Below are 17967 nucleotides of genomic sequence, written 5' to 3'. Positions count from 1 at the left end.
GTAGCGAGCATCTCGGAAAAGGCGAAGCTGGTCGGTTGTTCGCGTGCTACCGTCGTGAGGATCTGTGGAAAGTGGTTGAAGAATGCTGAAACCACGAGTTGGTGACAAGAAGTTTTACGTCGATGACTCATCACAGAACGTAGGGATCGGGGCTTGCCCACTCTCTAAAGCACGGTAGGCTGCGATCTGTGGCAGTTCTGATGACAGAGTACAGTGCTGGTGTAGGCACAAGTGTTTTGGAGCACACCGTTCAACGCTTAGTGTTGAAAATGGTGTTCTGCAGCAGAGGACCCCTACGTGTTCCCATGTTGACCCAACAACATCGTCAGTTACGATTACAGTGAGCATGGGATCATCAAGATTGGACTGCATATCTATGGAATCGTGTCGCCTGGTCAGATGAATCCCATTAATTTTTAGACTGGGTAGATGGTCATGTCCAGATACGCCATCATCCAATCGAATGGCTACTCAAAACAAGCAACCTGCTATGGACACAGGCTAATGGCAACAGTAATGTGTTTAGCAGGACATTCACCTGGGCTTCCATGGGATGTACGGTATAATTGAAGGCATTATGATAGCTTGGACTACATGAATGTCATTAGGGACTACTTGTGACCCCTTTTGCTTGATGTCTTACTCAACACCGATGTCATCTTCCAGCAGGATAACTGTGAGTGTCACATGCCCAGAATCATTCTGCAATGGTTTGAGGAGCGTGAGACTGAAGTCACGTTGATGTCTTGGCCATCAAATTCAGCCGCTATCGGGCGCCATTTATGCACTCACAAACCAACCGCCCACGAATTACGAGAAATGTGTGACCTGTGCGTAGGCAACTGGTGCCATCAACCTTTGGAAACGTATCACGTATTTGTCGAATCCATGGCACGCAGCTTCACTGCTGAATTGTGTTCCACAATTAGGAACACTATAAATAACGCAAGCACAATTGCTATGGTGTGACGCACTTGCACAAAACGACACTGGTGGATCCGTTGTTTTCAAGACAATGTGAGCTGACACACGTAGTCCGTAACTGATGAAAGTAAGCACAAAAGAATTCCATAATGCACAACGTTTAAGCCGGAGTCTCCACTGTGGGTATTATATGGCGTAGAACCTTAAAACACACTTATAGAGTAAGAATTAACGTTTATTTCCACACTGAACAGAGCAAATACAGACGTGGATGTTGAACATGGCGCGAGCGAACAAAGACAATGCAAAAGCAAAAGAACATAATGGAGGAAGTATCACTTCGTGTCAGAGACACCACACACTGATGTTGCCTGCTATATACCTGATGGGCCAGCTACGTAATTGCTTTGCGCCCTTTTTTCGCTTCCTTTTCGATGCTGCTCTGGGTGAAGCATTCGGTCGATACTGGACGTGGATTCCTTTCAACGTGAAATTTTCTCTGACTTGCATTTTCTATAGTTTTGAGCATATTTTCGAGGCAGATGAGGCGATATACTCTACTATTTTGTGATTTTCAATTTAATAGCAATTGTCACATATATTCTTGTGAGAGAGAGGGGGGGGGGAAGTAATTTAGAATGTATAAGCAATTCCCATACATGTTTAGCAAATGTGAAGCATTATTGAGGTAGTTAGTAATAAATAGTGTATAATCGTCGTCGATATTGTACATAGTTATTGCCATACATGATATAAAACAACTGTTTATTGGGGCTAATGTTGGAGAATGCAAGGGTACATTCCGATAATCTTTTCAACATGCCAGATATTAGAATATTTAATCACTGACATATCATATGGAATGAAAGAATACTTACTTTTCTAAAGTTGCCTACGTACAGGTCACACATTTCTCGTAATTCATGGGCGGTTGGTTTGTGAGTGCATAACTGGCGCCCGATAGCGGCTGAATTTGATGGCCAAGACACATCAACGTGACTTCAGTCACACGCTCCTCAAACCATTGCAGAATGAGTAACACAAATAAAAACAGAAATTTTACATATTTTTATGGCTAAGAGTCAAAATTTTAATGGCGTTCACATCAAAATGGGCGAGTTGTTGAAGACGAAGACAAGCTTTAAACTAAATCCACAACGAAACTGCATTAAGAATTAAAATCTTATTATAATTCCGTTACCAGCCAAGCAAATCTAGTTTAAAGTTACATGTTGTACGATCTACTTTTAATATGTAAGAGCGGTAATAAGCAATACTGACATAGTTAACCCTAGAAAATCATCTTCACCCTCGCTGTCTGATTTGACGAATTGGGATCGTGAAGATTAATTTTGAAACGCTCCATTAGCGAAACTCTGTCAACTTCCTTTTTAAAATCTTTCTCCTGCCGTGTTTCTGAATGTCTGATGCAGTTTTCTCTTGCAGAGGTGATAACGCTGATCCCTCCTTCATGTGTGAGTCTTTCGACGTCAGCAATCCGGACGGTGCTATTTCTTTCTGTGATATGGGCTTTTAACCTCCGCCCGTAAGAGCTCAATAGGATTGTAGTGACAGTGATACAGCAGTAACCTGACTACTCGGTGACCATGCAGTTTTGCAAGTTCATCTGTCTCGTAAGTGCGGTATTTAGGCTTGTATGCATTTACGAGCGCAAGTAACTATATCTGGATTATGAAGCAGTTTGAGGAAGTCCATCAGATGACAATCATGAAATAACTTCATCCTCTCAGATGTCTAAAGTAGGAGCATTATTCACTTGCACAGAGTGCATGCTTGCATTGTCCATGAAAGTAACAGAATTCTTCGCCAGGAACGGCTGAAGCTATTGTACAAAACCGCCACTTGAAGACAGTGTAAGCCATTTGAGAGTGGTAGTCATCTGAATGCTTTGATTCTGATGCTTTAAATATTAATTTACTTTTCGTATAAAGCCTGTCACTGCAAAACCAGCGGGGAGCACAATAAGGTGTCTCCCTTTGCTCACAGGAGCTTTCAGACCTTTATCATTCTCACTTATCTTCCACCATGTTGGCTTCAATGGTTCTGGTTCATGTATGTTTCATTAAGATAATAAATACGTGATTTTCCATCATGTTTTGTCTCGTACATTGTTCTCAAGAACACAGTTCTTGCACAGACTGGCAAATAGTGGGGAGAGCAGCAGTGACAGAAGAGCCAATGACCATGAAGTCAGCATGTCAGGCGAAGCCATCGGCTTCCCCACATAAGCGGAAGCTTTCAATTCAGCCGTCAGGGCATCGCCCGACCGGCTCACGTGTTTCTCAATTGTCACATGTGATCAAAGGCCCTTGCCTACATTCCAAGAGCCAATGACCGATATTAAGAAGATTCTTCGAGAAGCTTTTCAACGTGACAGAAGAGGCAATGACCGTGAAGTCGTTCACCTCCAGTGAACTGAAGTGAATAAATACGCGAGACGCAGTGGGCCCGAGAGTAGTATTTTTCAGTTCAGTTTCGGTGCTGAAGACTGTCATGCAGGAAGAGACTACATCGTACACAGAAGCACCAAGTCCACCGCTGTGATGGAATAGCAAGCCGCAGCCTCACCGCCAGAAGACAGAAGTAAAAGTTATTCGAAGACTGATTTTTATGTACCTGGGTGACTCATGAGGACAGGAAGGAGAAGGCCTCACATCAGCAGTCACCTGTGAGCTGGTGATGAAGATCTGTCAGCCGAAGACTGCCAAGCTGGAGCCCGTTGTTCGAGTCCGGGACGCTGGCCTTCCCTCGCCACGCTGCTCCGCTGGCCGATGCACAACACTGACACACATGGCCGCTTAGAGAAGAGAAACACTGGGACGCCACATCCAAGGTATCACCATCTGATGCATGACTTTGTTCTCAATAATTAAATGGGCCACCTCACGAGGCGCGTCTCCAGTCAACTGGGCGAGACGGCGACATGAGATACATACTGCCACGCGTAATCAGATGCCACCGCTGCCACAGCAGAAGGCTTCGCAAACGACACAGCTGCCGCTCTCCCAGCCAGAACATCCAGTAAGGAAACACTTGTACAAAACTTTCAATAAAAGTTATCTTATGTAAAAATGCTGTTTCATTCTACCTCATAACCGAGTCAAGGAAGAACCCACCCTGCTCACATCTTGTTAAGAGAGAAAAAGTAATTTATTTAATGTTTTTCATCCTGACATAATGCTTTAGAATCAAATGCCCTTTACAGTAATGCTCATCCTGACAACTGACTAGCATCAAAAGAGAAAACTCAGTTACAGTTTGTATTTCAATCCCAGGTCCCATAATATTCTAAGCATGGTATATTTGCTGCCATTGAAACTGTCGGCTTCTTTCATGTCGAAGCATAGTTTATCTGCGGCAGGATATTCACCTTTGCTATATAAATCAAATATTTTGCGCCGTAATACAATCTTGCTCAAATCGTCGGCTCACTTACGAATTTCTCTAGATTTTGGCGCTTATCAGGTGACATAGAAATAGGTGATTTGTTCTCTTCAACCGATGCATTGGACCCCTTGCGCTCCTTTGAACAATTTTCAACCCGTTACTGCATGCCTCAGTCGTTCATTTTCGGCACTTGGCAACACCGGAAGACCCATTGTGATCAGTTGTAGATGCTGCAGCCAACTCCCATCTACAGAACTTATACTCATGAAACACTAATGCTCTCACATGCTTGTGTAATACTCGGTGAGATTTGCTTTCACCACTCATATTGATCAGATTGCCTGGCAAACATGGTCCACGTAGTTCGAAATGAACTCGGGGCGCACACTAAGGCTGACTGTCTGCTGTTGGTTAGTAGGTAACGTATCGTGTACGTGCTTGTGTGCATCCATGCCACACCCACCAAGTTACGTGGCATGTACTGTAGTAGTGCTCTGCAAGTTCACCACAGTGACATCACAATCAATACCCTAGCTAAGCACGTGTCGAAGATATACCGATTTAGAGCATTGTACAAATCTTAACGGGCATCCGAGAATTAAGGACGAATTTGAATTTTGTGCCATTTTGTCATGTGATGGTTGGCAGCCGTGGTTTTTACATATTTGTTATCTACAATCCTTCCGATTAGTAATCTGATAGCTTTTGTATGGAAAGCGTTGTTGTTTGATATTTATTTTTGTCATGGAGCAGATGGCAAATGAGCAACGTATCCAAGTGAAAGTCCCACGGCAACTATTCGTCAACTGCGTGTGACACTCGAACGTACTGCTGCTCTAACCAAAACATCAATTCAGAATTTGATCCGGAAGTTTGAGACCACGGGTTCTACTTCAGGCATTAAGAAAATAGGACGACGGCGCACTGTTCGAACACAAGAAAACCCTGCTGTTGTGCGTGACAATGTGACCATAACCCCAGAAAATCGGTTTGCCGACGATCTCAACAATTGAATTTATCACCAAGTTGATTGCATGAAACCCTTTCAAAAGATCTGAAAATGCCTGAGCACAAGATTCATCATACACAAGAGCTGAAGCGTGCAGATCATGGAGAGAGTCATTGATTTGCTCAACGGGTCTTGGCTCAACAAGCGGAGAGTGAGAACCTCACAGAAGGAATAATTTTCTCAGATGAGGTGCACCGCCACCTCTGTGGGTACATCAATAATCAGAACTAAAGAATTTGGCGTAACGAAAATCCGTGAGTGACTGTGGCAGATGAGATGCATCCACAATGCACGACTCTGTGGTTTGGGTTCTAGGTGGGAGGAGCGATCAGCCCATACTTCTTTGGTAATGATGAGGGGGATGCCGTCACAGTGAATGGCGACTGTTACCGAAACATGCTTTCTGATTGTTTTTTCCCATTATTGATGAAAATGACAATCTTTTAGTTTCAGCAAGATGGTGCGACATGTCACACATCCCGTAAAATGATTGTTCTGGTGAATGAAAAGTTTCCTCAAAAAATTATTTAGACTCATTACTTTTGTGTGGGGATTTGTGAAATCAAAAATGAACGTGAACAAACCACAAACAATGCACCAATTGAAAGGTGAAAGTAAAAGGGTTATTAACAGCATCACGCCAGATGTTTGTGAATGTGTCATCGAGGACTCCACGTTATTCGTTGCCATGGTCGTATGGAGGATATAATTTTTCGTCCATGAATGAGAGAAGTTACTTAATGTGTTTGTAAAAACAGATAACATCTTCAATAAATGTTGTTCGAACGCAAATTGTTACAGTGCTTATGAATGCCGTGTACAAAACCGAACATACATTTGAACGGGACATGTTTGTATTAACTATGTAAGTACATTATAATCTGCAAGGTGTTTATAGGCAAGCGTTACACCTTTCCGTAGTCACGCGACTTGGGAGACAATGTACGTATGTTGGCTACAAAAATGCTGCCCTGCGCGTCTGAATGCTCAGCCCATAGATATTCCAGCCTTGTGATCACACACCACGTTAGTCTCCTGATTCTTTGATGGAGAAAAACATAGGATTATGTTTCCTAGCGTGCACTCAATTGATTTGTCGTCTAACGACTACTTTTTCTTCCCGTATGTTAAACAAAAATGATGTGGACAGGGATTTTGATCGCATCAGGAAGTTATTAAATCCTTCTTACGGAATTTTTCTAACTTACTCTGAGTAGGTAGTACAGAGTTTTATGATCAAAAGAATTTTTTAACTTACTCTGCGTAGGTAGTAGGTACTTGCATTACAGTTTTCAATATTTGTTTATGTTATACAGCCAGAAATATATTATGTTTACACTGTGAAACAAATGTCTCAAGCCTATGTGTGCATGACATGACAGATTCTCACACATAAGTCTTATGTGCAACAATTGGAGGGGGGGGGGGTTTGTAATTTGGTAGAATGGGACGACACTTTCCAGTACATGGTACAATATTGCATATTACGAACAATACTATTAGACAATTTTCGATGTTATTCAATGTTATTTATGTATTCGTGTGTTATAATACTCACCATAATATTTATAACAAGTCATGCTTAAGAGTAATTTCAGATCAGACGGCTAATATAACTACGAAATTAATAGATGATGAAAATACGTTGTCAGTATAAGTGTGGTATCACATGTCGATACCATCCAATGGGCGTCATACCAACAGAATTTAAGTTTACATAAGATGCCGATAGTTGTTGCACGGGCTATGGTGGATCCAACGATGTACGCCCACTGAGACACAGCTCCAACTCCTCCGTACTTCCAACGCCATCTGTTGCTGCAATATAGGACAGTCGGTCGCAGCCGCTCAGCCTGCTCGTGTTTGGAACCACTTTGCTTCAGGATGTTATGCAGAAGCTGCCTCACCACTGCTCTAGCTCCATGTTGTTGCAATAGCAGGACTCTGTTTCTTACAGCATTATTTGTGATGTCTTCATTTGTTTGAAGAAATACAAGTTAAGTAAATCTTCTGTTTACTGTGTTAACTTATTCAATTATCATTTCTGCTGCTGTTCAGCATTCCTACAACAACAGTTGCCACACTACTCTGGAGCCCACTTCTCCTTACTGTTGGGTATGAATTCATACAAAGCAGTAAGAGCACAAACATTACACTCCATCTTATACTCCATTTGCACAGGCATAGGAAAGACGCAACAGTATCAACCAACTGCCGTGTCATCCTCAGCAGGAAGGCATTGCTGGGTGCAGATATGGAGAGGTGTGTGGTCAGCACATGGCTCTCCCACTCGTTGTCATTTTTTGTGACAAGAGCTGCTGCTTCTCAACCAAGTGGCTCATCAATTGGCTTCGCAAGAGCTGGGTGCACCTCACTTGCCAGCAGTACTCAGCAGACCAGAACAGTCAGCCATTCAAGTGCTATAAAAACCTGACAGTGATTAACTTTGGTGATCTGATGGGAACCAGTGTTAAAACTGTGGCAAGCCATTGGAAAAGACATAAACAATATTTAATCATATAATGTTTTTGCAGTAAAGAGCAATTGTGTAGTGAAATGTATCTTGTATGAATACTACAAATTATTGTTAGAATTCTTTTATGCATGTTAAATTAGCAGCAGTTTTAAAAATAACATGAAACATTATTGGCAAATGCAATTTTATACGGTTTTACATAATATATTTGTACAACCCTAAGTTAAGCTTGTAGTTCTGTTAGTTAATGTTCACTTGTTTTTGACAAACTGGAATGATATTGATTGTATATTAATAAAAGTTGTTTCCAGTAATGGAATGCTGTGTATTGGATAGTCAAAACTGTACGGTACAGTTGTTTTAACTTCAGAATTCAACACACATTGCTAGTAATAATCTATGGTTAACTCTCTAACAACTTTTTGATGTGTTGATTAACTGTGAATATTCTAATGGCTTTGGACAACAATTTAAGTGTGAAGTAAATATACTAACTTCCACTTCTTTTACGAGATGACTTACTTGAGACGTTCAGCCGAACTCCTTTGCTAACTAGCCTGCTGCTGCAAACTCTTTTCTCTTCTTCTTTGAATTACAGGTATGTTGCTAGGTACAGGAATTTCTTAAGACGCTTTTTACTTATAAAAATAAGTGGACATAAAAATTTTCATTTCCTTCAGTTAGTGATGTATATTAAACTTCAGACATATTACAAATCTTACTCTTCACATAAACATATACTGTTTTGTAAGTCTCTCATGTCTCCAAACGTCAGAAACAAACTAATATACATATAAGAGAAAGTTGGCTTAACGTCATGCCCATTCTCAGCATGAACCTTAATACATGTCTTCCCTTCAACAAGGCTAAGACAAGAGCTTTTCTCAAGAGTACCTTCTCAATTGTTCTCATTATTATAACAATGGTCACTGATACAATTAGCACAGAATAGCATAGAAGCTCCATGGTTCTTTCGTACACTTTCACTTAAACTTTCATGGACCGCCTGACAAGTACTTGTTGCTGTTCGACAGCCACATCTACATTCTTCTCGTGACTGAATTTCAAACCTGCACACACAAGCATGTGAAGGTAGGATTCTATCATCCCACACTCACTTCTAAAATATCATGTGTTCGAGAAAGTAGAAGGCTGAGTGGTTCTAGAATTTACACAGAAATTCTCGAAACACTACATATCCTCCCTCAGATCGGACACACAATATTTTATTCACAATCATTACATAAATAATATCACTCATAACAACATTTCATATCATAACAACATACTTTTCTTATTCATGTTTGTGCATACTTCTTTCACTTAAACAACAATCTCTTTTTCGCTCTAGAACAATTTTTAGCTGAGTGTTTCTTTATTCTGTTCTTACTTTACTTTGATATTAAGATATGAGCAGTCACTTGAGGTTCTCCTACAACACCTGACAATTCTCACATCATGACAGGCTTTTTAGTCTATAATTTCAATGTTTGTGTCAAAATGTAATTTTGTGCGTATGCGGATGTGTGTTCATGTAGTCTGTTTCTTCGGCCTTCTTGGTTAAAGACAAGATGCAGGTTACTAGAAACCACGAAAACCAGGAAGGACTTCAGTGATAGAAGTTTGTAAACATGGAAAGAGGGGGAAAAATTGGATGGATCCTCAAATGAGAAGTAAGAAAGGGAAAAAAATAGATATGGCTGCTAAGTTCTAAGAAGAGAAAGAAGATTGCCCCAAAGACAGGAAACCCTTCCCACCCCCCTTCCCCAGGATCCCTACCCCTCAGGTACTTGAGTGAGATGCCAGAGGAGGTTTGGTGTTGAATCGTCTCCTACAGAATGAACATTCCCACCCTGACCCTTGAGGTCCCGAAGGAAATCTTAGCAACCCTATGGAAACGGCAAATGGTGAAGAATCAGGCACACTTGTTTACGAGGGTTCTCTGAAAGGTGTGATGTGTATTTTGTGTTAGCCATGATTTCTTTACTCTTATAAACCATGCTTTTATTTACAATGCGCACCCCTTTCAAAACCTATACAAACCCTCCCATTTACATCACATCTCATAAAAGGTATAAAATACTCTATACAAAATAGAAAAATTATACACTTTGGTATCACAGTTGTTTAATTATTCACCTCATATTATATTACATGTAAATATAATACTCTATTCATTTTATTTTATGTCGATATCACTTTCTTTCTTATTCTGTGATTCTTCTAAGTTTTCTTTATCTTGTAGTCATATTCAGTCTTTTAAGCACTATGATTATAGCATAGTTTAAAATGTTAGGAATAGATGACAGACTAGTTTAAGATTTTAAAGGAATTCACTGCAGCAAAACTATTTTGGAAGAAACACGGAAAACAACTCGGGATCCGACGTTCGTCACTCCACTTGTTAACTCAGAATGTTAATGTCCCTGGGGGAATATAGGACACCGCCCGGATCCCATGTATCTGATATTAACTTTTCTTGTGCACTGGCAGATCAATATTTTTCTTTAAATTTCCTTTGGAAGTCTTCCCAAGAAGAAAAATTCTCAATATTCACGGTTCCCCATTCTGAGGCCTTCCCTATAAGGTACCCCACAGCAAAATCAATCCTTTTAGAATCTTCCCAATCCTTTGGCAAAGCTTGGTTGAATATTTCAAAAAGTGGGTCGGATGTACATCCCCATCTGGCTTAAATTTAGGGAATTGCCTGGATAATCCTGAATTATCCCTCAATTGCAGATCAGTCATCACTTCAGTAGTTAATACTACATTAGGTGAAGTTACCCTTTTGTCTACTTTATCATGGATAAGCTTGAATTCTTTCCACAGGTCATATATACCTTTCCTGGTATCATTAAGTTCAGAAGATAAAACAGGAGATACTTTTCCGGATGTTACTCTCTTGATAACTTTTCAATCTATAATTTCTTCAACCTGTTCCTCCGAACTACTTACACTTATGATATCAGAGTTTGATAATTTCTGTTTGAAGTTCCTTTCCACATTATCTACTCATGTATTAACAAAAATGGTTCAAATGGCTCTGAGCACTATGGGACTTAACATCTATGGTCATCAGTCCCCTAGAACTTAGAACTACTTAAACCTAACTTAACCTAAGGACAGCACACAACACCCAGCCATCACGAGGCAGAGAAAATCCCTGACCCCGCCGGGAATCAAACCCGGGAACCCGGGCGTGGGAAGCGAGAACGCTACCGCACGACCACGAGATGCGGGCTCATGTATTAACACCTGTAATTTGCAAATGAATTATTGGCATTAAATTATCCTGCTTATTGACACACTCCTTCAAAGTACTCAACCCTTGCTTTACAGCATTAAATTTAAAATTGCACACATTTTCAAAGGATCCTAACTTTTCTTTAAGTTCTGATTCTACACTATTAAATTTGTCTTCAGTATCTAATTCTAACCTGAAAATTATCATTCTGCTTCTGACTAAAGTCAGCAAACATTTGATTTACATGAATGGCCAAAGAACTAGTCAATTCATTCTTTAAATCTAATTTTAAATTCTCTACCTTACTATTTAAGGTGTTGAATTCAGTCTTTAAAGTGTCCATGCCTTCGCATAGATTATGAAATTCTTTGCTTTGAGAGTCGACTTTGGTATTTAACAAATCTATATTTGCTGCTTGACTACTTAAGGTTTCACTTTGGTTATTTAGTTGAGAATGTACTGGGTCTATTTTTTCACCTAGAGTTGCATTTTCAGCACTTGAAGCTGCACTTTGGGCTTTGATTAAATTTTCTATCTCGGCAATTCTTGACTTTCCTCAACTTGTTGTACGTTATCCATATTATTGTAAGCATTTAACTAACTTTAAGTATGGCAACTACAATAATAAAATACACTGAACAGTTTGTACCACTTTGTACTAAAACAATAAAGTTTTGTTTTATGCTCACCCAGCGGAGAATTTTCACTGCATCGGTGAGCGGATGTGGAGGCAGGTCAGCACTGGTGAACAGCAACTGGTGCCAGCGGCGTCAGATGTTGATTTCCACGTCTGCGTCCCCACGATGTATATGAGAGCTCTACACTCCCTGCACTGGATCTTCTTAATCAAAATGTTGTAGGCGTATTTCTTCTTAGAGAAACACAATGGAATCTTCTTCTCTATTTCTCAATTCAAAATTTTGTTCCTTTATATACTTGAGCATGTTCCGTTATCTCGTAGTAGATTCTTTGTCGTATTTGGTTTAGTTGCTATGGCAACATACAATAGCTTCTTTCCTCGTTTTTTGGTCTTAGAATTCCTGTATTTTCAGTCCTCTTTCACTGGTCACCACATTCTAACATTTTTGACAACGATTTAAAAAACTTTCTCTTCTAAAACTGTGCTCTTTTGGCAACACCATCAGTATATTTGGACTCCATGTGCAATAACAAATTCGTACTTTCAATATAAATATATATAAGAGAAAGTTGGCTTAACACCATGTCCATTCTCAAGGTGAATCTTAATACACATCTTCCCTTCAACATCGCTAAGACAAGAGTTTTTCTCAAGAGTACCTTCTCAACTGTTTTTGTTACTATAACAATGGTCACTACTGACACAATTAGCACAGAATAGCATAGAAGCTCCATGGTTCTTCTGTACACTTGCACTAAAACTTCCATGGATCGCCCGACAATTACTTGTCGTTACCGTTCGACCGCCGTGTCTACATTATTCTCATGACTGAATTTCAAACCTGCACACACAAACATGTGATGCACAGTAGGTAGGATTCTATCATCCCACACTCACTTCTAAAATATCGTGTGTTCGACATGGTAGATGGCTGATTCTAGAATTTACACAGAAATTCTCGAAACACTACAATATGACTTCCATTCAATGCTGATTTGTGGTCATTGTAAATGTTAAATACACATAACTCATACACATACACAGTTCACTTTGAGAAGGAAACAGTTAATCCAATCTTCAGTTTTATAATAAAATTAAAAATCATAAGAATTCTGCATTTTTTTTTATGTTACACAATTGCTCAGCCTTAAATATTCATAGATTCAATCTTTCTCACCACAGTCACCATGTGAAATGTGATTCATGTACTGAATATTCAAAACAAAAATGATGGACATTTGCTTTTCAGTAAGTCTATTCTCCTCTGGAGTGTCAAAAGTGACTGTGTCAATACGCATCAAAATTGAACTTACTCTGTTTTGATTTTCAACATTTTCAATAGTAAAATTGTCCTTTAATCATAATGAATTAGTGTTTTCTTATCTTCTGAATTTATTTGCTTCAGGTAACTTCTGTCATTCTCAAATCCTACAGCAAAAAACATGTGATATCGAGCCTGTTGGCTACCAACTAAATGTTTTCCAAGCATGTTGTTCTATATATTAATGTTCAATGCTTAACTGGCTAAATGCATGTTTGCTTTGTAGACACCCAGTATCCATTGCTGAGCATACTCTACATTCAGTCTCATGGGATCTGAGTGTCTGCTAGATAACATAGACTATTTGAATTCTGCTACCAAGTATTAGCATCCCAGAGCTATCCTTGCATATGAGCACCCTTCTGGGCTGGGACTTTTATTGTATAAATGAGTACAGATATCTGGTTTGATCAACAGCTAAGCTTGTGCTAAACCAAAAGGTTTAGATTGAACATATCTTTTTGACAGTATCATTCTGCTTCATCTTAATCTAAGCACATTGTGATGACCTACTATGAGGTTCTCCTTGGTCCTCCGTGTGGTACTGGTGGCTCCATGCAGGACCTGCTGTGAAGCAGGGATTTCTGCTGTCAGAATCCATCCACTGCATGCTGCTGAAGGAGTACCATAAATGAATAATGAAATACAAAACAAATATTTGAATATATAGGGAATATATTATCTACATATTAATAAGAGTCTTGTCTAATTTAATTATTATTAAAATTATAATGAAAGTAGTTGTCCATCCACTTGCTCATTTATAGAAAATTTTGCACCTCTAATCATTTATAGAAAATTTTGCACCTCTAATGTTTGAAAAAATTTGTGAATTTAATTGATTCTGATTCTGTATCCTCAAAAAACATAGCTGCTTCATGACCAAATCGCTCGTATCAACATGAACAACCTCAGAGGAACTATCCTGGAATTTACCTTAAGTGATTTAGGGAAAGGATTTGAAGCAGTGCTGTTTTTCTCATAGGAGGCTTTTGTCTCTCACGACAACCTCACATATCTTGTCCACAAATAAATCTCTTGGGTAGTATCTTTCTCTCGTCTTCTTACAAATAGCGACACTGCTTTCCAGAAACTAGGCAGAATTCCCCCTCCTCCCGCCCCTCCCTCCTTTTCACAAAGTTCTACTTACTTCTCAAATGGCCTGATATAAAATGGCATTTCAAAAAGTAATTTACGTATTATTAATGCAGGTCAGATAACTGTTATTAACTATAGCACTACTTGTCAAAGTGACACACACATGTCACTATTTTTCAACATGGGCACTGTCTGTAAGGGATGGCCAGAATGTTTTACCAGTTGTTCAAGTTCTTGATGATAGGAATCTGCTCCTTGCTCCATGCGTATTTGAGAACTGATGTGTGAACATCCTCATCATTGAAAAAATCTTTTTTTCCGAAGATGTTCTTTAGCTTGCTGAAAAGATAGAAACCATGTAGTTCAAGATCTATGCTGTATGACAGCTCGGCATCATCAGTGTTGTGATTCCTTGGCCAAATTTTTGGAACCGTTTTATGTTGGCTGGATGGACATTGAATTTGATCCATGTACCATCAGATTTAGACGTTTTGCCCACAAGATCATACTGCACTGCATACTTCAACTTTGGAGTGTGTTTCCAGTTGACATGCCATTCCACTCACACACTGTGAATACACCTGTCATCAGTACAGCAGCAGGACTGTGTCTTCATGAAACATGAACATATATTGTCTTCTGGCACCCTTGTTAGGCAATGATCTTAGTGTGGGACAACATGTATTATTTACTTTTTGAAATCCCTACCAAGGCTTTATCAAATTGAGATAATCCCTGTCTGATATCCTCTCCACACCAACCACTTTCACCTCCCATTCCTCTCCTAACCTCCATAACAGCCTTGTTAAACTATGACTTTTTCAGACAACCATTCTCATTCCAAGGTTCCTACCTATGCAGTTGTTCTCACTGCAAAACCTGTGCCATGCACCAACACACTACCGTTTACTTCAGCCCACCACTTGTAAATCCTACAGCAACAAAGACAAAGGGACTTGTGATATAATCATGTTATATACTAACTAAAATGTTTTCTAAACATGTTGGTCTATATAGTAATGACCAATACTAAACTGGCTGACCACGTGTTGGCTTTCTGGACTCCCAGTATCCATTGCTGAGCATACTCCACAGCAAGTCTGAAGGTATGTGAGTGCCTGCTAGATAACATAGACTATTCGAATTTTCCTACCAGGTAATGACCAATACTAAACTGGCTGACCACGTGTTGGCTTTCTGGACTCCCAGTATCCATTGCTGAGCATACTCTACAGCAAGTCTGAAGGTATGTGAGTGCCTGCTAGATAACATAGACCATTCGAATTTTCCTACCAGGTACTAGCATCCTAGAGCTGTGGAGATGGGAACTTCCACTCCAACATATCCCTGCATATGAGCACCATTTTGGGCTAAACCTCCATTAACATACAATTGCTCCTTTTATTTTAAGTATTTATTTTATAATTTTTATTAATTTATTTAATTTTCAATTATTTTTGTGCTCCTTTTTATATTCATCCCTCTCTGCACCCCATTCTCCCTTTTTCCACATCTCCTTTGTTCCTCAATGTATCCTCCTATTGCCTCTGGACTGAAAGTATCCCAGTGCTTGCCACTGAACTGTCTTTAATGTCCTACTCTCTAATGCATCTCCCTATTCATGTATGTCTTACAGATTAATCCGCTGCTACCGATGAGGTCATCAGAGACAGAGCACAGGTTCAGACTGGAAAGGAAATACAATGTTTAATTGATGTAGGAAAATCACTGAAAATCTAAATTTGTATGACCAGACAAGAATTTGACCCAGTCCTGTTATTCTCATAAGAGGTGATAACTGTAATTCTTGGGTCTACTTGACCTGCCTCTCCTTTCTGACCTTCCCCAACCTATATCTCTTCACCACATGAGGAAGAAAATAACAGTTGCAAAAGCTAGGATAGTTTTTTGTTTTATGTGTCTATCAGCAGTACATTTTGCCCTCTGTGATGACAAGAGCTAGCCAGTCATTATGTCTCCAAATTTTGTATGTCACCAGGTTTATTACTGAATTACAGCTCTCTAAAGATCCATTCAATGTAGTACTCATTTAGATCCATTACTTTGGTTTTCATTTCTCACGTTATGCATGTAGTCATTTCTTCTTTTTCTGTGACTTACAAATAATGTTTATAAGCATAGCTAATTTGTAGACATATTTTTAAGTTTTCCAGTGTCCTGTAGTATTATGAGAAGCTCATGTTTCTTAACTGACGAGATTCTTATGATTTGATTGAAAAGTTCAAATGTATTATTATTGTTACCTTTGGTAGTGTGTGCTGCTGTTTTTAATTTCTTTACTGAGTGTTGCAACCATACCTGTAGTTTATTCGACACCTCTCTTTATCAGAAACAAATGAAAACATTACACGTAGGTCATGCCATGTGTGATGCGAAGTGGGGGAGTGGAATATCAGTCATACCCATACATAATTGCCCCACTATGGTGAGTGAGTCTTGAAACTCTGCATTTGCACATTCAACAGAAAGTTTACCCATATAGTTCAAAGAGTGACAACTTCTGCACTACCGAAGCTAATCATATCTCCATCCCAGTAGGTTGCTTCAAAATATCATGTGTGAAAAAATATAAGTTGGCCATTTCTTACCTCTATGTGGCAGTTTCCACATTTGTCCATTGTGGAAACATTTTTGCCAAGACATAATTTAGTGATAACTGTCAACAGGGAGTTACATGTATACTACTTTTTACTGTTTTATTCAGTCAGAAATGGCTGACTTATGATTTTTATTTTATGGAAGGTGCATGTGAATGTGATACACAAATAGTACTGAGTTCGCTAAATGTTTGGTTACTAAATATTTTTCAACAACAAAATGATGATTCTCGTATGTAATATAACTGTTAATATCACAGTGACTGCCAGAGATTAAGTTAAATTGAAGTACATTGCTGTGGCTGCTTCTGCATATGAATGTATAACTGGGTTGCCCTTCATGAGTGAAGTGGCAAAATGTTGTGTGAATGAATTAATGGAAGGAAGTTCTGCTGTTCCTGTTTGTTCTTATTCAGAATGTTCTTAATAAAGTTTGAAAATTTCTTTTTGTATGACTACTGATGTTTTTAGCAGATGCCTGCTTATAAGATAGCCATACAGTGGGGCTGGGTTCAATTCCTCGATATGTCAAAGATGTCAGAGATTTTCTCTGCTTGGGGACTGGGCATTGTGTTAACATCATCACCATTTCATCATCATCGATATGCATGTCGCCCAGTGATGTGTCAACTCAAAAAACGTGCAACTCGGCAGCTGAACCGGCCATCAATGACATATGACCATTTCATTTCTGCTCAGATGGACTGTGCAATGTTACACTGCATACAGTAGTTATTTGTTGGCATGCCAGCATTCTATAAATTGTTTACCATTTTAGTTTATTTTCTTCTGTAATTACCAAACCTTTCACAGGAGAGACTTCATTCAGTCTTGCTTCCAAGAAATATGTGTTTGTGATCACCAGTTTTTTGGAAGCTGAACATCGTAAACATTATCTTATTCAAATTTACAAGTCCTTTTGTGCATGGAGCCACACTGTATTATCAGGCGAAATGAATTTGGTTCTTCCATGTGTTTCCAAATTGTTATTCATTTACTAACGTCGTATCACCAATGTGAAGTGTTTTCTATTTATTCTCAGACTGCAAGGTGCATAGAAGAAATAACATTTTATTAGCCTTATAATAAGGTTTTCTCCCCACTCCTTTTAAGACTGGAACTGGGGAAGGATGACTGATTACATGCTTCTTTGAATGAGCGTTTACTACTGCAAATAGGACGTCATAGTTCCTGTTGTATCACTATGTTTTTCATTAATTTTGTGGAGT

The 17967-nt window shown here is 39.2% G+C and overlaps 1 protein-coding gene across 1 annotated transcript in view; it reads left to right on the top strand.

The window, feature by feature from the left end:
- LOC126251833 (cyclic GMP-AMP synthase-like receptor) overlaps positions 1–17967 on the top strand; it is a 304227-nt gene that overhangs the window by 75866 nt on the left and 210394 nt on the right. The gene's annotated exons all lie outside the window — the stretch shown is intronic.

Source organism: Schistocerca nitens, chromosome 4, assembly GCF_023898315.1.
Source record: "Schistocerca nitens isolate TAMUIC-IGC-003100 chromosome 4, iqSchNite1.1, whole genome shotgun sequence".
Lineage (NCBI taxonomy): Eukaryota > Metazoa > Arthropoda > Insecta > Orthoptera > Acrididae > Schistocerca > Schistocerca nitens.
This window is presented reverse-complemented; position numbering and strand designations above follow the sequence as displayed.